Source organism: Sardina pilchardus, chromosome 14 (genome assembly GCF_963854185.1).
Source record: "Sardina pilchardus chromosome 14, fSarPil1.1, whole genome shotgun sequence".
Taxonomy (NCBI): Eukaryota; Metazoa; Chordata; class Actinopteri; order Clupeiformes; family Clupeidae; genus Sardina; species Sardina pilchardus.
Window position 1 is genome coordinate 4,546,237 of NC_085007.1, and position 7,259 is coordinate 4,553,495.

Below are 7,259 nucleotides of genomic sequence, written 5' to 3' on the forward strand. Positions count from 1 at the left end.
CTAGACCTCCACCTAGCCATTATTTCCATCGAACCGGTCACCTCGTCGGCCGTTATCCCTTACATATATGCATACATATCAAACTTTCTGAGAAGTCGTAACATGTTCATATTAGACCATTTCAAGTAAATTGAAGACCATATTTGTCCATAAATCTACTCTAAATGGCATCATACCTGTATCAGTAGTATATTGCGGTGATGCCTCAGCAAGTAAGTAAGTAAGTAAAATTTATTTGTATAGCACATTTAAAACCAAAGTGCAAGACTAAAGTGTGGTGGTCTACAGTAGGCCTGGCACGCCCTCCCAGTGATGTAACACCTTCGGCGTTGCTGTCGCTGGTCTGGTCAACTGCTAATCGGAAAGGATTTCTGAATTCCCCAAATCTGCGGAACTGCCCCCTTTGGTCGAGAACCAATCAACTTTGAGCAGCTCCAACGGCTCTGGTTAGAGGCGTGTTCAAGGCAGAGGAAAGAGTGTTGTTATTGGCTTAAACTCGGCAAACCGCTTTCTGACATCGACCAATAGCAAATCAAGGCACTTAAAGAAGGCGGGTCAACCAAGCGCTTGGAGAAACCGTGTAGCACAGGCTCTTGGTCAGACTAAAGTCTCACAGAGCCTTTCAAGTCGATGGCAATCAGGCTACAGTAGCACAGTGTTCAAAATATTGCCTACTGATGATAACAAATGAGCTCCGGATCAGTTGGTGTGTGTGTGTGTGTGTGTGTGTGTGTGTGTGTGTGTGTGTGTGTGTGCGTGCGCATTTGTCTAACATTTTATACATTCAGATATTTTTTCAAAATTGTCCTAAATAAATAGCAACTACATACAGCACATGAAATGCCAAGTATATTGAACATCACATTTGCTTATGTAGCCTGTTTGGTGCGATTTGACTCTGCCTGTTCTTCTGGTATCTCACTTGTGTATTGTAGATTGGTTTTGGAGTTGGGCTACAACTACTCTGAACCAGAGGCGCACAAAATCCTGGGCTTTATGCATAAGCAGTTCTGATGGTGCTCCCCTCTCTATGTCACGATTTGTGAAAAAAAAATAAAAAAAATAAGCCACTATACGCATGAATCAACTTGCCTGTCTGCATACTATTGTGTCTCTATGTTCATTAGACATTTCTCTCTCCTCAGTCCTGGATCCTGGATGTTTTCTCATTTCCATTTCCTTGTCCTCTCTTCATCCTTCTCACTGTGCAAGAGCCAGCTTCATATTCCCTGCTCGACTGAATTCAGCATAATAACATCTCCAGTACAGATAAGCACCAGTATTGACGCTATTGCATCTTTAACCATTAGCTTTCTCATTCGTTTTGACATGTCAGAGGTAGCCTACATGTCACCTGACGATGCGTTCTGGCAAGGACGATGGTCTCGTCGGCATTTTCCACTTTTTCACTTGCTAAATGAAACAAAAAATAAAGTAAAAACATTGGCGGTCTCTGTGGTAGCCTACATACGGGCATGTGACTGCAATAGGCTACGTGACACTTGACGGTGCGTTGAGGCAATGATAATTGTCTCCTCAGCTAGTTTTAGGCTACTTAAACGGAACATGAAGAAAGAAATACCGAGGACATGACCGCTCTATGGTAGATATCGCCACGCTCGCAGTTTCTAAATGGTCAGTAGTGGGAACTAACCTGACTCTCGCCAGAGCAAGGGTCTGGCGACAGTCAGGCTAAGTGGGAACCGGATAACTCCAGCTCTCGGACCCCTCCATCTCGTGCGCATTCATGGTGCGTTCCCAGTTGAATGAAATTATATATAATCTGCTGCATAGTGGAGATTGAGAAGATCCATATCATCATTGTATGTAACATGTTGTTGTTGTATTTTGATATTGTAGCCTACACGTTCGGAAGAATGAAAAGCAGTTTGAAGTAAAGCCTATAAATGTCTGTGCCCCGACGCCCCTTGGTGCCCAACGCACAGTGCGTAACGCAGTGCGTGTGGTGGTAGCGCGCAGCACTGTGAGCCTGTGTCCACCAATCGCGGTTTTGTGCCGATCGACGGTAAATTGTAAATAGAAATTCTATGAAGTTCAGCGCTCGACGCTAACAGTTTTTTTCCTCAACGCTCAGGGCGCTGAAAGTTGAAACCTGTTGAATGAAATTAAATGGATTGTTCAGCCTTTACCTCAGATTATGTAATCAAATACCACTTGAAAGTCAGCCCAGGAATAATCAAAAGCAAGATCAGACTCACGGTGCCCGCCACACACTGTACTTTCCCTTTCGATTCAACTGATTGGACAGGTGCGTTCAAAAAAATACTTTCACTTCAGTATACTTAATGGTGTTATCTCGTGCCCAGGCTTTTCCACCAAATTGTCATGAAAATAAATAAATAAATTAGTTATCCCTCAAGGTAGTTAAAGAGAATAACAGTGACAGGTCTATGAGGAATACAATGCTTCTTACGTAAAAATTACTGGTGGTCGCAAAAGCACATTGTCTGTGTGGGTTGGTGGATTGGCCGTCTATCATGTGCGCTGTCATTCTCTCTCCTGCGTAAAGGAAATGTCTATTTTCCAAATAGCTTAGTGTGTAATTCTTCTTCATAACGTTTAACAATTGCATCATGGTTACAGAGAAATATATTTAATCTAAATAACCAGTGGTATAAAATATCATCACCACCCAATCCTGCACATTCTCTCCGCTAATATGAATCACGCTTGTCAATTTTGCATCCATCTATTACTTCATTCCCTACCTTTGTGTATGAGTGTGTGCATAGTGTGTGTGTGTGTGTGTGTGTATGTGTGTGTGTGTATGTGTGTGTGTGTGTGTGTGTGTGTGTGTGTGTGTTAGTGCTGCTGCGATTAATCGACATAATCGAACTAATCGATTATGAAAATTAGTCGACGCCAATTTTTTTAGTCGACTAATCGTTTTGCTTTTGACCCCCTATTTATTTTTGGTCTCCCGTCTCTAACGGCTGTAATGTTATTAATTCTATTATTAACTCTACAAAAGTAGGCTGATATTGATATGAGCATATCTATATCTATGGCTATATGTCATGTTTTGGCCCTTCAGTTGAGTTAAAAATAAAATGGACAAAATGGAATGGAATAAAATGGAATAAAATGGACTATTTAAAAAAAAAAAAAAAAATAGTCGTTTAGATTTGTCGACTAATCGAAAAATTAGTCGAAAGATTAATCGTTAGAAAATTAGTCGTTAGTGGCAGCACTACTAGTAACCTGGCACTTATTTAGTAAAACGGCACCGGAAACAAGTCCCTTGAAACGCCATGTTGAAGCCTGAAAAAATTGTCAATTTTGGCATTTTTTCACTAGCCTAGCATTCCCATTGAAATGAATGGGGGCGGGACTTGTTCACTTTCTCCAGTTCTTATAATAGGCACGTCGAGATGGCTGCGCAGCACAAAAATTGCGCAGCACAAGATGCACGTGGTTAAAAATCTGTCCACGTTGGTCTAGATGGGTGTGTTTTTGACTCAGCAGTCGGTACACATGGCCTCAACTTATCGCGGGAGCAAGGCGTGGCCAGGCGGCTGCTCAGCAGTGGCGCAGTGGCCCTCTAGCTACTGCGGAGCGCAGCGGAGCCTAGACCCTGGCTTCATGACGTCAGGACTTTTCCCCAATTGGCTTTTACATCCCTGACGTATGTGCAGGTATTTAGATGCCTCTTCATATCCACAAGGGTCCGTGCGGGTCCGTGCCTCGTGTTTCGTCACATGGTCAAGTCTAGAACATGGTCAAGCGTTTGTATCCCCTCCCCTGCTACCACCGGCAGCTCTCGCTGCTGCAAGAGGTCATTTGGAGTTGAACTTGAACGTGCCTAATACCTCCATGGGCTAGATAGCAGCGTGTGCACAAGCTTTGACTTCTGCAATTCCTCCCCCCTAACGTGATTGCTTTTGGGGAGTGCACAATTTTTGCAAGCACGATTACAGGCTTTAGTGGGACTATTTAATATTCTACCTCCAGAATCCCATGACAATTCAAGTTAATATGACTAAAAAAATGCTGCCGACAGCAGCTTTAACTAGGTGGTACTATACTGTATATCAAATGAGTGGTTATGGGATGGGTTGACATGGCCCCTTAAGACCAACATACAAATACATGTAGCAGCCAGTTCCTGTCTAAAGTCAGTATCAGCCAACACACTTCGAGAATTGGGCGCACAGAAGTGCCTGTATTGGTCCAGGGCCTGTTTATGGCAAGCCTGATCACTTCCCGTTAACGCAAATGTATGTATTTGTGCTCAAAATTTCATCAGATGGATCAGCTGACAAACATATACTGGACAGAATGTCCAAGACCAGCCAGGCATTCGCTTCCTCGTGCAACACCTCGAACTCAAACGTCACACGGCTGGAAACTTAACTCTGAATAAAGAATATCTTGTCAATCATGCTACATGGAGAAGAATCCTGGTGTCAGACATAAACTAGACATCTTCCAAAACCACTGCCGCAGAATTCGCAGTCATCTGGCCAAACACCATCTCAAATGTAGAGCTCCATTTCAGGACATCTACGCAAGATACTTCTTCACTTTCTACTCAAAGGTGGCAAATTGTCTCCATCTACCTACAATGCATAATGTTGTCGTATACCCCCCTCTAGTGTACAAAAGTTCATGCCATCCCAGTGCAGAAGATGGCAGTGTAACATTTACAGATGCACAGCCAAACGCTCCACTGATGTACAGTATCACTGGTGACTGACTGCACTGCATAAACTGACTTCTAACCAAGTGTCATTAACCGAGGGTTAGGGAGAAAACAATCTAGTTTGACTTATTTTGAGACTCATTATCAATACAACAAATACAAATGGCTGCAAACTTGTCTTTGTCTTCTGCAAATTTGACAGCAGAAGAACAGTGACTGCATGGGATAAAGCTGTTGTCTCCTATAGGCTATATAGTATAGCCGCTATACATTGACCGTCTGTATACTGTACATCTGGCTCTGCTCATCTCCTCAGTACCAAAGCTTGGGGCTGTTTACTACATTCCTGTGCATGTGTCTTTTTATCTGTCTGGTCCATGTCCAGTGAGGTCTTCAGAGCATTCATTATGTAACCGGATGCAGAACATTCACTATGTTGATGTTCAGACACATGGCGGCTCTATCAGCACAAAGAGAACACTGACTGTACTGTATTGTATTATTGCTGAAATGGTCCAGAGCATGGTCCCTCTTTGGGAGTGAAGTGCATTTATTGTTCTCCAAACTCCTAATGTATGATGTATAAATATGAATATAATCTGCTAAAACACATGATCATAGATCTCTGTTTATCAAGACCACCGAGTACTGTTGGTACGAAAAACAAAACAAGAACGCTTCCCTCTGAAAATTTGGAGCGTTTCATTACTCCAGTGATACAAACTGTTGAAAGTGCTTACAAAAGGTTGTCTGAGAATTCGGAACATTTCAGCGGATGTTTATAAACATAGTGACTGAGTTGATTGCACTTCCAGTACTGCTGTGCTGTGATAGCCTACGATGACCATTTAAATTCATCTCCCTGTCTTTTCAGTGTTTTTGTTCTAGGGTCAACTAAACGCAAACCAAGAGGGCTGTTTGTGTTGTGGGATATTGAAATTAGCTTACAAAATGCTGAAAACATTTGTTTATGTGTTAACTTTATTGTTCATTGCATGCAATGTCATGAGTTGATTTAGTATTGAAAGAGTATAAAAATGTATTTTGTAGCACTGGTAACAGACACAACGTCTGACCCTGACATGAACATGTCTTCTGGATCTAACTGGTATCTGAACACTTACAGATAATTCAGACAGTAATGCAAACAAATCAATACATTATTTGTGAATGAAGTCAATATAAAGAAATAAGATGTTAATATATAGGTTAAGATCTGAGATGAGATTTTTATATCTATACTATTGGTTAGACATAATTGGTTCTAAAACAAATTACTGCAAACATATTTTGAGGCAGCCACAGAAGTTATTATGACAGACTACAAGTCAGTGAGAAACAAAACTGGCAGTATAATGTGGAGTATTTGCAGGAGGAAAATGGCTTGTTAACTCTACCTCAGTCCCATGGCTCTTTTTCAATTTAAATTTAATTTCATTTATAGATTGCTAAAACATTACACATGTCTCAAAACATTACACATGGGGCTTTACAGAGTGCATAAATAATCACCATTTATTCCACAGACGCGTTTCGGCGTTCTGCCTTCCCCATATACACACTGAGGAAGGCAGAACGCCGAAACGCGTCTGTTGAATAAATGGTTTTTCAATTGTAGCTTATAATTTTATATTAAAAATAATATAGCCAAACTTGTGAGTGAAGCCTGCTCCTATCCTGATGAGCTTTACAGAGAGAGCCCATGATATATAGTCAGGTAGAACCCCAGGATAGGTGTGACATAAGGTACTAATGCAATTTTTTTGCATAATCTGATAGTTTAGGGGGTGTAGACTCAGAATCTGACGGGTGCCGCTCCGGCACCCTTGAGCATTTTCCTTAAAATGACATCATCTGCCACACCCCTTTTTGATCATAGAAAGTCATCTAAATATACATTAACATATAAACCCATCATGTATGGTATCAAATTAAAGCTCTTCTCATGCAGGAATCAGCTTTGACCATCAAAAAGATGAAAAAAAAAAGTTTTTAATGACATAATCTGCCACGCCCCCTTTTGTTGACCATAAAAAAAGAACTAGACTCACATTACTGTATAAAACCATACCATCATGTATGGTATCAAATGAAAGCTCCTCTCAAACACACATCAATGATGTCAATTTAAAAAATGCTAAAAATTATCCCTCCAGAGAACATAATTACTGTAAAATCTGGTACGGTCACACCTCTGAAATGGTAGGCTAAGCAACAAATTGTATCAACCCTCACCAATTAATCAAATAGACAACAAAGTAGTACTTTATCACAGATTTCTGAAAGCAACTATATCAAGAACATGTTGCCAGGCTGGCCTTGTACACATCACAAACATCAAATGTCTCCTCCAAAGAACATTCATTCAATCAGACATTTCTCCCTCGCTGTCATCAGTATCCTCCACTGAAAGTCTCATTTTTATTTGCACACTGCTCATCACCTTTGCAATGGATCCCTGAAGCAGACGACCACCTCGTGACCCAAAGAGAGAGCCATTAAGAGACCAGGAAGGGCAGTACATCTGCTACACATGTGGAGAGTCCGGTCTCAACAGTCATGGCCAAGTCACCCGGCAAAGACATGCTCCAGGAGA